Source organism: Lepisosteus platostomus, chromosome 15, assembly GCF_059453375.1.
Source record: "Lepisosteus platostomus isolate fLepPlt1 chromosome 15, fLepPlt1.hap1, whole genome shotgun sequence".
NCBI classification, from domain to species: domain Eukaryota; kingdom Metazoa; phylum Chordata; class Actinopteri; order Semionotiformes; family Lepisosteidae; genus Lepisosteus; species Lepisosteus platostomus.
The window spans coordinates 1,452,160-1,464,988 of record NC_142625.1 but is presented as its reverse complement, the minus strand read 5'-3'; the positions used below and the strand labels follow the sequence as shown (position 1 = coordinate 1,464,988).

The 12,829-nt window shown below is 51.6% G+C and overlaps 1 non-coding gene and 1 pseudogene across 1 annotated transcript; both read right to left on the bottom strand.

The window, feature by feature from the left end:
- Nucleotides 1–3,915: 3,915 nt before the first annotated feature.
- Nucleotides 3,916–4,105, bottom strand: LOC148647579 (U2 spliceosomal RNA). Its single transcript, XR_015926831.1, has one exon. It is a non-coding gene; the product is annotated as a U2 spliceosomal RNA (small nuclear RNA).
- A 6,502-nt stretch (nt 4,106–10,607) lies between these two features.
- LOC148647578 (U2 spliceosomal RNA) lies at nt 10,608–10,811 on the bottom strand (annotated as a pseudogene).
- Between the last annotated feature and the right edge of the window lie 2,018 nt (nt 10,812–12,829).

The following is a 12,829-nucleotide window of genomic DNA, read 5'->3' as shown; positions in this document are numbered from 1 at the left end:
TCTCTAAGACATCACACTTTGATTTAAACAAAAACCTTTTCGCTTTTTCCTTATACAAGCACTTCAAATCGTTTTTAGCTTTTAAAATTTCCACTCTCTCCACATGCACGCCACCATTCTTCCTTTCATACAAATCATTCAATCTTTGTTGTAATTTAACAAACTCCTCCTTTTCCTTATTCCTCCTTTTCCTGCAATATCGGATTGATATGCTCTTTATCCTCTTTTTTGTATTCTCCCACCATCTTATTGCTGATTCAAACAAGCATTTCCTGGCTTCCCATTTTTTCCAATTTGTCTCTATTAAGTTTTTATACTCCTCTTCCACCAGAATTTCTGTGTTTAATTTCCAAAACCCCGGCCCAAAACTAATCTTTCCACCATCCAGCTCTACTTTAACCACATCATGGTCCGAGAAACATGCTGGTATGATCTTCAAAGCACTCACTTTAAAATATGGAGATAGCAAGATGTAATCTAGCCTTTTTTCCTTACCTTGGCTATTACTCCACGTGGGACGCCCTCTTCCACCGTCGATCTGCTTTGCGCTATCTTTCAAGTCGTAATTTTCAAAAAGAGAGAGGAGCTGCTTGGCTCCTTTCGTCTTACACCCATCCAAATCTTCATTAAGATCTCCCCCTAAAATAATTCTTTTGTTTGTCATAAACCAGGGCTCTAACTCCTGAAAGAAATCTCTTCTCAACCTTTTTTGCGCTGGGGCATATACATTAATTAGTCTTAGTTTTTCCTTCCCTAACTGGCCATCTACTACAAGTATTCTTCCGGGCCTTACCACAAAATGATTCGTTAGTTTAAAAAAACTATTACTAATAAGAATACCCACTCCTGCGGAGTGTACTCCTCCTATGCTCCATTTTGAGAAACCTTCCCCCCATTCTTTGGTAAATCTCTTACTATCCTCATCACTTTTCACATGGGCTTCCTGTAAGAAGTAAAAATCTGCCTTTAAACCCTTGAGGAAATCGAAGACAGCAATCCTCTTGCTGTGCCCTCTCAGACCTCTTACATTTATGGTGCATACAGATAAATTATCCATTTGGGCTGTTTAAGGTATCTACCTCACCAAAACCTTCTGCCTCAAAAACTGGTTCTGGAGTTTGACCTTCTACAGAACTAATTGGACTCATATTAATGAAAGAAGAAATACTTAATCCTTCCAGGGAATGTGTCTCTAAACTTGTCTCTTCTACGAAAGATCTGGATAGCTCCTCCCCCTCCCCTCCTCCCTCATCTCCCTCCCCCTCATTAACCTTATCCCCTTCTAAACCCTTCTCCTCCCCCTTGTCCCCTTCCTTAGCTAAACCGCCAACTGCCTCACCTTGAACATTAACAGTTTGAAGGGATGAGTCGAAATCAATAAGCCAGGCCATCTCCTCCTCCTTGCTTCTTTTCCCTTCAATAAAATCACTGTCCTCACTAGAGACTGGTCTTTCACGTTTCTGAGCGTCCCCTGTGGGCTCAGGAATCTTTGGCCTCTGGGACACCTTCTTTTTCTTTCTACCCTTTCCTTTGTCTTGTATGTTTTTGGTCCTGTCTTTGTTAGCTTTGTTAGCCACAACACCAGACACACCACAATCACTCTCACTACCATCTCCATCCTCACTCATCACACCCTCACCTTCGTCCGCCCCCCCACCAGGCAACCTTCTCGTAACATTACTACACCCCTCCCCCTCATCAAGATCTACAAGAGCACTGTACCTATTTTCTTGACACAATTGTACTCCCCCCAAACCCCTCCCAGTCAATCTTTTCCTCCGAGTCTGCATTATTGTCCAGCCCTCCTGTTCCGCTTGTCCTTCAGCCACTGTTCTGCCGTTTTCTTCCGGGATGCGTGATTCACCTGCTCCGTGGGATGTTGATGGGTCATCATCTCTCGTTGCTCTTACGGCTGGTCTAATCATCTGCTCCTTTCCCACAGGTCTTTCTCCCTCTTGGGGTCCCCCAGACCGTCGCCAGGCCTCCGCCGCACCACCACCTGTATCCTTGGCAGGTAAGTTTTTCTCTTTGACTATATTAGCAAAACTTCTGGCTCTTTTTGGACAGTCTTTAAATACATGCCCTGTAGCCCCACAAAGATTACACATTAGGGCGCTATTACAATCCTTCGCCAGGTGGCCCATCTTTCCGCACCTCCTACATGCTACTTCTCTGCATTCAGTCTGAAAATGTCCGTGCCCGCCACAGTTCCGACACGTTAATGGTTGACCGGGATAATACATGGAACCACGGTTTGCCCCAATGGAGAAGAAGGCGGGCGGATGTAACAGTCCCCCTTCTGCCCCGGGTTTAGACCTCAGGCGCACTGCATATGATCTTTTCCCTGTCCAGTATCCTTCGGCGTCGATTATCTTCCTGCCTGCCCCCTGTACGTCAACAAACCGCCTCAAAAAAGTCATAATGTCCTCCTCAAGCACACGAGGGTTGAACAAATGCACAGTCAGAGTGCGTAATTCTCTTGCAAATAGTGGCTCAATATGAAACTTATCAAGAGGTGCCTGATCTTTTAAACTTTGAGTCTTGGCCCAAAACTCGTCGCAAAGATTACTAGAATGCAGAGTAATATCGTACGTGCCTTTCCAGTAAAAATCCTGCAGGCATAACACGTTCTCCTTCTTCACGCCCAAGATCTTGCCCAAAATGGCCTTCTCGAAGACACTCCTGACCATCCAACCTTCTCTATCTCCTTCCTCTTTCAAGACAAAGCGCACCGTGTCCTTCATTTGTCCCTCACGGGACAATGAAGGTCCGGTCGCCATCCCCGACGCCATCCTACCGGTTGTAGATGTCATCTGGGAGCCCCACCTTCACCCCCTGGGCTCAACCCAGAGCGATTCCAGTGGTGGCTCGATGGTGTTCCCCGCTGATGTTCCTCCAAAGACTGGACTCCTCCACCGGTAGCGTCTCCTTCCCTCCAAGTCCTCTCCCCAGCAACCGTCCACCGCTCCGCCGCCGCCGCCGCCCTTCCCGTACTTCTGGCAAGCCGTCAGACCGCGGTCAAGCCACGTATCCTCAGATCTTGGCCAAAAGGCCGAGAAGCGATGCCCACAAAGGCGCGGACCGACGCGCGGGCGTTCCGCTGGCGCACAGTGGCGCAGGCCGACTCCTCTGGAGCCCGGGACCCGCGCAGCTGCCGGCCTCCCTGCAGCCAGAGGCCTGCCGCGGGACTCTGCTCCCCCACTCTCTTGCCTGCCCGCCTGCCTTCCTGCCAGTCCCGGGCGGGGGCCCTGCTCTTTGATCTTCTGTCAACGGCCCGACAACGACCGCAGCCGCAGGGGGCGCCAGCCGCCCGGCCTCCTTAGCTTAGGCCCCTCCCACCGGCAGCAGCTGCGCCCAACCGGCTGCAAGCGAAAGCCGAGCGCCAGCACCTGCGGGCAGAGGCAAGGGGCAGCTCTCTCTCGGGAGGGAGGGAGGGACGGGGACGCGCGCGCACACACGCCTGCCTGCCTGCCTGCCTGCCTGCCGAAACAAAAGAAAGAAAAGGTGGATATACTAAGTTTTTTGGAGGGAAAACGCCCAGCTGTCGAAAGGGGCCCGCCTGCAGGGACGGGGACGGACACACACGCAAGCAAGCAAGCAAGCAAGCAAGCAAGCAAGCAAGCAAGCAAGCAAGCAAGCAAGCCACGCCTGCCTCCCTGGGAAAAGGCTGAAAAACCTAAGTTTTTTGGAGGGAAAACGCACGGGAGCCGAAAAGGGGGCCGGCCTGCTTGCCCAGAGAGTCGAGACGCGGGAAAGCGCACAGAGGGAGCACGGGAACCGAGAGGGCGAGAGAGAGACAGAACACAGAGACACACAGATGGGGGACGAGGGACGAGACCCGAGAAGAAGGAGCTCCAGTCCACTTCGCTTGCTCGCTCGCTACCTACCTACGTCTGTCTTTTCACCGCTGAGAGAAGGTGGTGCACCGCTCCCGGAGGCGCTGCAATACCGGGCCGATGCGTGGAGAGGACGGAGCAAGCTCCTGATCCAGCTCCCTGTTCCAAAAATCCGTTTAATATGTGGTCCCCCGATGGGGGACGTATCAGATATTAAACTGATAAGAACAGATTTTTTGTTTTTAAATATATTTTATTACAAAAGACATCACAAACAATCATAATCAAACCTTAATCACAACGACAACACTGTACATAACAGAAAACAAAGCCCTGAAACAGAACAAAAAACAAAAACCCCAAACACTCCTCATTACCATAACCCCACCCCTTATTCTAATGAACACACACCCTCTAAGAAACAAAAACTCTCTCAAAAACTCAGAATCATCCCTTCTACTCTAAATATCTACTAGAGATTTCCACTTTTCCTTGACCGCATGGTAGCTCCAATTTCTCAGGTCGGCTGCTATCATGCATTTGACGTCCCACTTTACTTTGTCCCAAACTCCCCTCACACTCCGCAACACACCTTTTTTAACTAGGACATTTCTGGCAGCCCATAATTCAAACTTAACGCAACTGATCAAAAACCATAAAACAAAAACAGTCCCTTTTGTCCTCCCCCTCCCCCCGACGCCATACATCAAGGTCGCTAGATTTATTTTAAAACCGGACTCTAGCGTTCCTAAAAAAGGCGCACACTTCCCCCACACGCGCTGTGCAAAAGAACAAAACCAAAACACATGTTCGATCGTCTCAACAGCTTGGCAGTCCGCCCGCGGGCACCTGGCCTGCCTGGTGAGCTTGTGCTTGTACAAGACATCCCGCACCGGAAGCCTTTTCCACGCCGCCAGCCAGTTCAGATCCTGCATGTCAAGTCGTAGGCCTCTGGGCTGTACCCTCTTCCAGATCTTTGTGGCGACACCCCCGACGATAGTGGCTTCCCCCTGCTCCATTACTGCGCGGTACAGTGCCTTGTGGTCCGCCAGAGGAGGATCTCCCCCGGCCAGATGAGTTCTCACCCAGGCTACTGCGTGCCTGTAATGCCACGGTAAGTCTTCCCCGTGCGGGACGTCGTTCCTCCAGCCTGTAAGGTGCCTCATACTGCTGGCCAGCCAGAACCTTGCAAAAAACTGAGAGCAGTGCGTTACTGGTTGACCTAAAGTAGCGCACAACCCCGACACATACAGGCAATTCAGTTTGACGGGGATGTTTGGAACCCCCCTACCTCCCTTCTCGATTGGACGGTACATATCGATGCGCTTGATGTACTCATATTTCTTGCTCCACAAGAAATCAAAGGTGACTTTAACAAGATATCTATTGTATCTTGCAGGCATTGGGAAGACATAAGCGAGATGAATCAGCGCAGGCAAGACTTCTGTTTTCAATACTACGACCTTCTCCGTGAAAGTTAAAAGTCTATCGCTCCATCGCTGCAATCTCACCCTTGTGACTTCTAAAGTCTGCAGCCAGTTGTGATGCACCATCCCCTGGTCTTGGAAGGAGATGCCCAACACTTTCAAGGGGCCCTTACAAAAGTCCAGCCCACATATCCCTCCCTCCCTCTCTCTCCATGACCCGAAAAACTTAACCTTACTTTTTTGCTTGTTCAGCCTGGCCCCTGACACCTTAGCAAAGTCCTCAAAAAGGACCAGAGCTTTATGCAGGCCATGGTCAGAGGTCAGCATCAGCGTTACGTCGTCCGCATACGCAGACAACTTGACCCGCTCTCCGCCACTCCCAGGCACTAACAGCCCGTCCACCTCTGGGGACATGTTCACCATCCTCACAAACGGTTCCATGTAGAGGATGAACAGCAACGGGGACAGGGGGCAACCTTGCCTCACTCCCGAGTTTTGCTTCACGATCTTCCCAGTGAAACCATTGACCACGACTCTGCTGCCCACCTGTGCATACAAAGTCCTCAGCCAGCCAATAAAAGTGCGTCCGAAGCCCATTCGTTCCATCACCTGCCACAGGAACGCGTGCGATACCTTGTCAAACGCCTTCTCCAGGTCTAGGTTGGCTAAAACTAGTGGCAGGTTCCTTTGTTCAGACCATGCAACTGCATCCCTAATGAGCTGCAGAGACCAGCTGATCCTTCTCCCTTTCACGCCACAAGTCTGATCTTTGCCCACCACCGACCCTATTACCTCCTTCAACCGATTGACCAGTACCTTGGCAATGAGCTTGTAATCGGCACACAACATAGTGAGTGGCCTCCAATTCCCTAAGTCTGTTGTCTGTCCTTTCTTAAATAATAAGGTCAGGACCCCCTCACGCATCGAGTCCCCTAGTCTCCCCTTAGTGACGACCTCAATTGTTATTCTGAGCATTATAGGCCCTAGTATGCCCCAAAAAGCCTTGTAGAATTCTGCAGGCAAGCCGTCCAAGCCTGGTGCCTTCCTGTTTTTCATCCCGGCCAGCGCTCCTTTAAGTTCTTCTATACTGATAGGCCTTTCCAAAAAAAGCCTGCCACTCTCCGGCACCCGTGCAGTGATGCACTCCAACACAGCGGACCCCGATGCTTCTCCTACAAGTTCACCCGAGAAGAGTTCTTTATAGTATGCATGGACCGCCTTCAGCATACCATCAGTGTCTTCCACTATTTTGTCGGCACTAACGCGGACCCCACTCATACTTCTCCTGTTCTGAAGTCTCCTCACCTGCCGGAACAGAGAAGAGGCGCATGTCCGTTGCTGCAACAGGGAATCGATCCGGGCTTTAAACAGAAAGCTTCTAGCTCTTTGCTGGTGATAAGTTTTCAACCTGGCCCTGACAGCTGCTATTTCCTCCATGTCAACTTCCACCCCCTCATTAAGCAGAGAATAAAGGTTATGCAACTCCCGTTGCAGGGTCCTCCCCTCCCTTACTTCACTCCTCCGGCGATTTAAACTATACTCCTTAGTGAACTTTCTGATCCGCTTCTTCACTACCTCCCACCAGTCCAGAGCCGAAATATGGCTCCTCTTTGCGCCCCACCATTCATTCAGCTTGGATGCCATACACTTAAGGTAAGGCTCCTCACTCAATACCCCCACATTCATTCGCCAATAACCCCTGCCATACAATCTGTGCTGAAGACGCAATTCAACCTCGACGATGGTGTGGTCGGAGCACCACGTTGGCTGGACAGCAGCTCTCTCCACTTTCACTTCCCTTGAGGCGAAAAAGTAATCTAGGCGTCTTGCAACTCCTGCTGAGTTCCTCCAAGTCATCGCCACTGCTCCGGGTGCGACTCGGGAAAAGCAATCCACCAGGTTAAAACGCGTCAAGAGCCCTCGCAGCTGTCTCCCCCCCGCATCCTCCCGGCTGCTGAGGTCCACATTGAAATCTCCACCTATGACGAGGGTTTTATTTGTGGCACAAAGCGGGTAGAGCTCTTTAAAAAAATCTGCCCTCAAGGAGCCTACTGCAGGGGCATACACTGAAATAAACCTAAAATTATCATTGCCAAAACACACATCCACACACAAGGCCCTCCCAGGCACTATTACGTTGCACTCTTCCACACTCATTTCACGGTTACCAAATAAAATCCCCACACCCGACGAGTGAACCCCTCCCACACTCCACCGAGACCCCCCCTTGTCCCAGTCCCTCGTAAAAGCCACAACGTCCTCGCCGTTCTTCAGGTGCACTTCCTGCAAAAAGCACACATCAAAGCTCAGGCTTTTCAAAGAAAGAAACACTGCTGTCCTCTTCACCCTGTCTCTCAGCCCCCTCACATTGAGAGTAGCTAGCTTCATCTCAGATGCTGGTTAGAGCCTTCCTTCCCATTTCCTAATGATCTTCATGGCCGCGATGTACACATCCCTAACCTCCGACTCCTTCTGCCCATACACGTACAATCCAGTGACCTTCCTAGTTTTCCCGTTACTTTCGATCTTAACTCCCGGGAAGGACCTCAAAACATTTTTAAGCCCCCCGGCTCGATTAGGAAACCTTATGCTCCCCTCCATCCATTCACACCGTTTCAGGAAACTGGAAGATGCGTCGAGATACTTCACTATTCCGCCATCTCTTTTGAATGCACCGGCCGCAAAGGCCGCCTTTGCCAAGCCGTCATTGTTTCGCCACTTCCTCTCCATGTCCTGCAAAAGAATCTTTTTAGGGACGATTTCCGTGTGCGTCTCCCCATACAGCTCAAAACGCCGGATCTCACTCCCTTCGCGCACGCAGCCGAAACGAATGTCCCTCTGCGATATCTGCTGTTCCTCAAAATCGGCGGGCCATATAACCTTATCGCTCCTCTCGTCCCATTTGCAGAGTTCTACAAAGTCTCGGGGAAGTTCGGAGTCCAGCCAGAGGCCTCCCCCCTCTCCTTGTCTTTGGACTGCACCGGCCTGCGCATCTTGGGTGAGTACATTACCGCTTCCGTCAATAGTGCCTTCAGTTTCGGGGACAAAAGGTGTTCCAGTGCGTTCCGAGGAGCCGCTGCCACCAAGCTCCTCATGCTCCACGTCCCGGATCTCTCCTTCCTCTTCCTCCACCCGGCACAGTAAGGGGGCTGAAGCCTCAGACACCTGTCTGCCACCCGGGGCCAGTTCCTCTGGATCCCTGCCCGCTTTTTTTGCAGAAAGCTCATCGGATTCGGCAGCCTTCCTCTTGACTGACTTTTTGGAGGAAGAAACCCCATCTTCCTCCTCCTCCTCCACTCTATCCTCCCAGTCCCTTGGTGGGGCTATGCCCTCCATCTCACTCACCGCGTCCTTTAAGAAAGGTAGCCCGGGTGTATCATAGCTGATGGCATCTCCGGAGTGGCCCGTTTCCATCTCCTCATTTGCCATCTGCTCCTCACTGTCTCCTGGGACACCTTCCCCAGCTGCCTCCTGTTCCGCTGGTGGATCTTCTGCCGAGCTTCCCAGCACGCCCGTGTCAGCTGCCTCGCTCCCGGAGTCCCTCTGGCCTGCAGACACAGCTTCCTCATCCTTCCGTGGCCTGCTCATGGCTGCGGAATAGCTCCTAGCCTTTATAGGGCACTCCCTATAGGCATGCCCCGGCTTTCCACATAAATTGCACTTGATGTCTTCTGTGCAAGCGGACCCAACATGCCCGATACCACCGCACCTTCTGCATATCTGCACTCTACAGTTCAGAGCTATATGGCCCTCTTGTCCACAGCGCCTGCACGTGAGGGGCTGGCCCGGATAGAACAAGTACCCATTGCTCGAACCGATAGTAAAGGAAGCTGGCGGGTGTAGTAAACCGTCGCTTGCCTGCGTACTAAACCGGAATCGGACTCGGTACCGTCTTTTCCCACTCCAGTATTTCTTTCTGTCCAGCAATTTGACTCCCTCATCCTGCACATCCACAAAGCGCTTGAGGTAGCTCACAATGTCCTCCTCCGCCATGTAAGGGTTGAATACATGCACTGTTAAAGGCCTCAGTTCTCGTGCAAATAAAGGTTCAATATAAAACCGTTTGAGTGGCTCTTCATTCCTGTGCTCACTAGCAAGTGACCAAACCTCATTGCATTTAGTGTCAGTGATTAAAGTGAGGTCAAATACCTTCCTCCCGGGAAAGTCTTGTAGGCAGTAAGTGTCCTCCGGGTGCACTCCCAAGGTCTTCTCCAGCACCACTTCCTCAAAAGTATCTCTGTAGATCAACTCCTGGGCTTCTTCCTCCTCCTTCAAAACGAACCGGATCGTGTTCCTCAGCCTCGCCTCTCTGGTGCTCGATCTTCTCTCCATCCTTCCGAAATGGCCGGATCCTCCTCCGCCACGTAGAAAAAAGAAAAATGCTCCCGCCTAGCCTGTAGACAGGTCCGGGGAAAAAAGCCCCCTCACCTTCTCTCCTTCTGACTGCTCCTACAGCCGCGGTCAAGCCACGTACTGTGATCTTAGCCAAAAGGCCGAGAAGCGATGCCCACAAAGGCGCGGACCGACGCGCGGGCGTTCCGCTGGCGCACAGTGGCGCAGGCCGACTCCTCTGGAGCCCGGGACCCGCGCAGCTGCCGGCCTCCCTGCAGCCAGAGGCCTGCCGCGGGACTCTGCTCCCCCACTCTCTTGCCTGCCCGCCTGCCTTCCTGCCAGTCCCGGGCGGGGGCCCTGCTCTTTGATCTTCTGTCAACGGCCCGACAACGACCGCAGCCGCAGGGGGCGCCAGCCGCCCGGCCTCCTTAGCTTAGGCCCCTCCCACCGGCAGCAGCTGCGCCCAACCGGCTGCAAGCGAAAGCCGAGCGCCAGCACCTGCGGGCAGAGGCAAGGGGCAGCTCTCTCTCGGGAGGGAGGGAGGGACGGGGACGCGCGCGCACACACGCCTGCCTGCCTGCCTGCCTGCCTGCCGAAACAAAAGAAAGAAAAGGTGGATATACTAAGTTTTTTGGAGGGAAAACGCCCAGCTGTCGAAAGGGGCCCGCCTGCAGGGACGGGGACGGACACACACGCAAGCAAGCAAGCAAGCAAGCCACGCCTGCCTCCCTGGGAAAAGGCTGAAAAACCTAAGTTTTTTGGAGGGAAAACGCACGGGAGCCGAAAAGGGGGCCGGCCTGCTTGCCCAGAGAGTCGAGACGCGGGAAAGCGCACAGAGGGAGCACGGGAACCGAGAGGGCGAGAGAGAGACAGAACACAGAGACACACAGATGGGGGACGAGGGACGAGACCCGAGAAGAAGGAGCTCCAGTCCACTTCGCTCGCTCGCTCGCTCGCTCGCTCGCTCGCTCGCTAGCTAGCTAGCTACGTCTGTCTTTTCACCGCTGAGAGAAGGTGGTGCACCGCTCCCGGAGGCGCTGCAATACCGGGCCGATGCGTGGAGAGGACGGAGCAAGCTCCTGATCCAGCTCCCTGTTCCAAAAATCCGTTTAATATGTGGTCCCCCGATGGGGGACGTATCAGATATTAAACTGATAAGAACAGATTTTTTTTTTTTTTTTTTTTTTTTTTATTAACAAAACAGTTCATAAAATATTTCATCAACTTCACATTCTCACAAATTCCAACCTAAATTTACAGTTCATACATAACCATAATATTCATTTAACTTATTACCCACACAAACAAACCTTTCAACAACCCTCATACCGAACCACAACACTAACCAGCACAGGGTATCAAAACCCTATATAACTAAACTGTATGGCAAAACATCATTTTCTACAAAAAACAAAACCCTTCAAAACCCACCCGCTCCCTTACGTAACAAACCAAAACATCAATCCCCAATACAACCGTATACCAATCCCAACAGCATAAAACACAAACCATCATCACTCCTCATTACCATAAAACCACCCCTCATGCAAATTCCTATACCTTCCCACCTCCAACACTAGTACTACACTCCATCACTTTCTCCGTCCCTGGTACTACCTCTCTGTCACTGTCTTCCTCACTACTGTCTCGTACTATGAACCCAAACAGTTTGTCAAAACTAGCAACACACTGTGCACATTCCAATTCAGTCTCCCCCAAAGCACGGATCCCAACAAGGAAATGATCTTTCAATACGTACTCAATATGCACACTCTTATGCTGTACTTCCAACTCTCGTGACCCCTTCATAAGGAGCTCACCCTCCTTACCAAGGTCCACAAAAGCATTATCCTCAATCGCAAGTACCTCCATCTCCTGAAATCTAACACCATCGTACCAGTCCGCCCATCCAGGAGCCTTATCTGCAAAGAAAATTCTCTGTTTACGCTCCTCCCGCCAGGCAATAAGTTTAGCTCGGAGCCCTTTCTTCATACGCGCCCTCCCCAAAAACCTCTCCTCTCCACCCGCTTCCTTCCTGCCTTCTCCCCCTGTTTCTTCACCTGTCGTACCTTCCCCCATACTCTCTGCACCCCTAACAACCTCAGACATCCCCATCTGACCCAAAACCTCAACACTATTACCTCCCGTCTCACTCTCTGCCTCCAAACCCTCAACCTCTAAAACTTCAAAGGGATTGGGGTCACCTCCATTCAACCTACCCTCCTTGCTCTTAGGCTCTGCTACTTCTCTCCCATGTTTCCTCTTCCCCTGCCTTTTTGTACACACCTCTTGAAACTCTCCCTTTCCCTCATCAGGCCTCTCTCCCACCCCCGATAAGCCCTCCTCCAACCCTACACCCGTGCTGTGCCCGGAAACAGCCGAGCACTGCTCGGTAGACTGCCCTGAGACCTCTTTACTTTCACAACTGGCTTCCCTCAAAAGTCCTGACACACGACTAGGAGGCACCAAATCCTCGTGTCCCAAATCTTGTTCCCTCAGGTTTTGCACTCCCAAAGACGTAGACATCCTGTCTTCCTCCATATCAGTCCCGTTCTGATTGTCCGATGCCGAAACCATCACATCTTGGCCACCTCCGAAAGAGACAACCTCTTCCGCCTCCTGCTGGTCAGCGGTGACAGTGGCCTTTGGACCCGTCTCCGGGCCTCTCAGCTCCGTCACTGCGGCTGCATACGTACGCTCCCTCTGCGGGCAGGCTCGATACAGATGTCCCGGATCTCCACACAAATTACACGCAGCACGCTTTGTACATCCGCTTGTCACATGTCCCAACTCCCCACACCGTCGACACACCACTGCTTCACACTTGGCGGCCAAATGTCCTAGTTCCCCACAAATTCTACAACCTGCAGGCATCCCTGAATAGTGCAAAAAACCTCTATTCGAGCCTATTGAAAAATTGGCTGGGGGGTGCATCACACCCCCAGCTTCCGAGGCTTTAGCTCTGAAACGAACCAAAAACTGTCTCTTCCCATTCCAATAACGTTCAGGGTCCAACATCTTCCTCCCCGCACTCACCACGTCCACATGCCGTTTCAAAAAATACACAATCTCTGCCTCTGGGACAAAGGGATTGTGCATTTGTACATACAGAGGCCGTACTTCCCTCGCAAATAGTGGCTCTAACAGAAAAAAGCTCAAGGGTTCTTTGTCTTTTAACTCCATCGCTTTGCTCCATACTCTGTTGCATATAGCCGACGAAATCAAAGTCAGGTT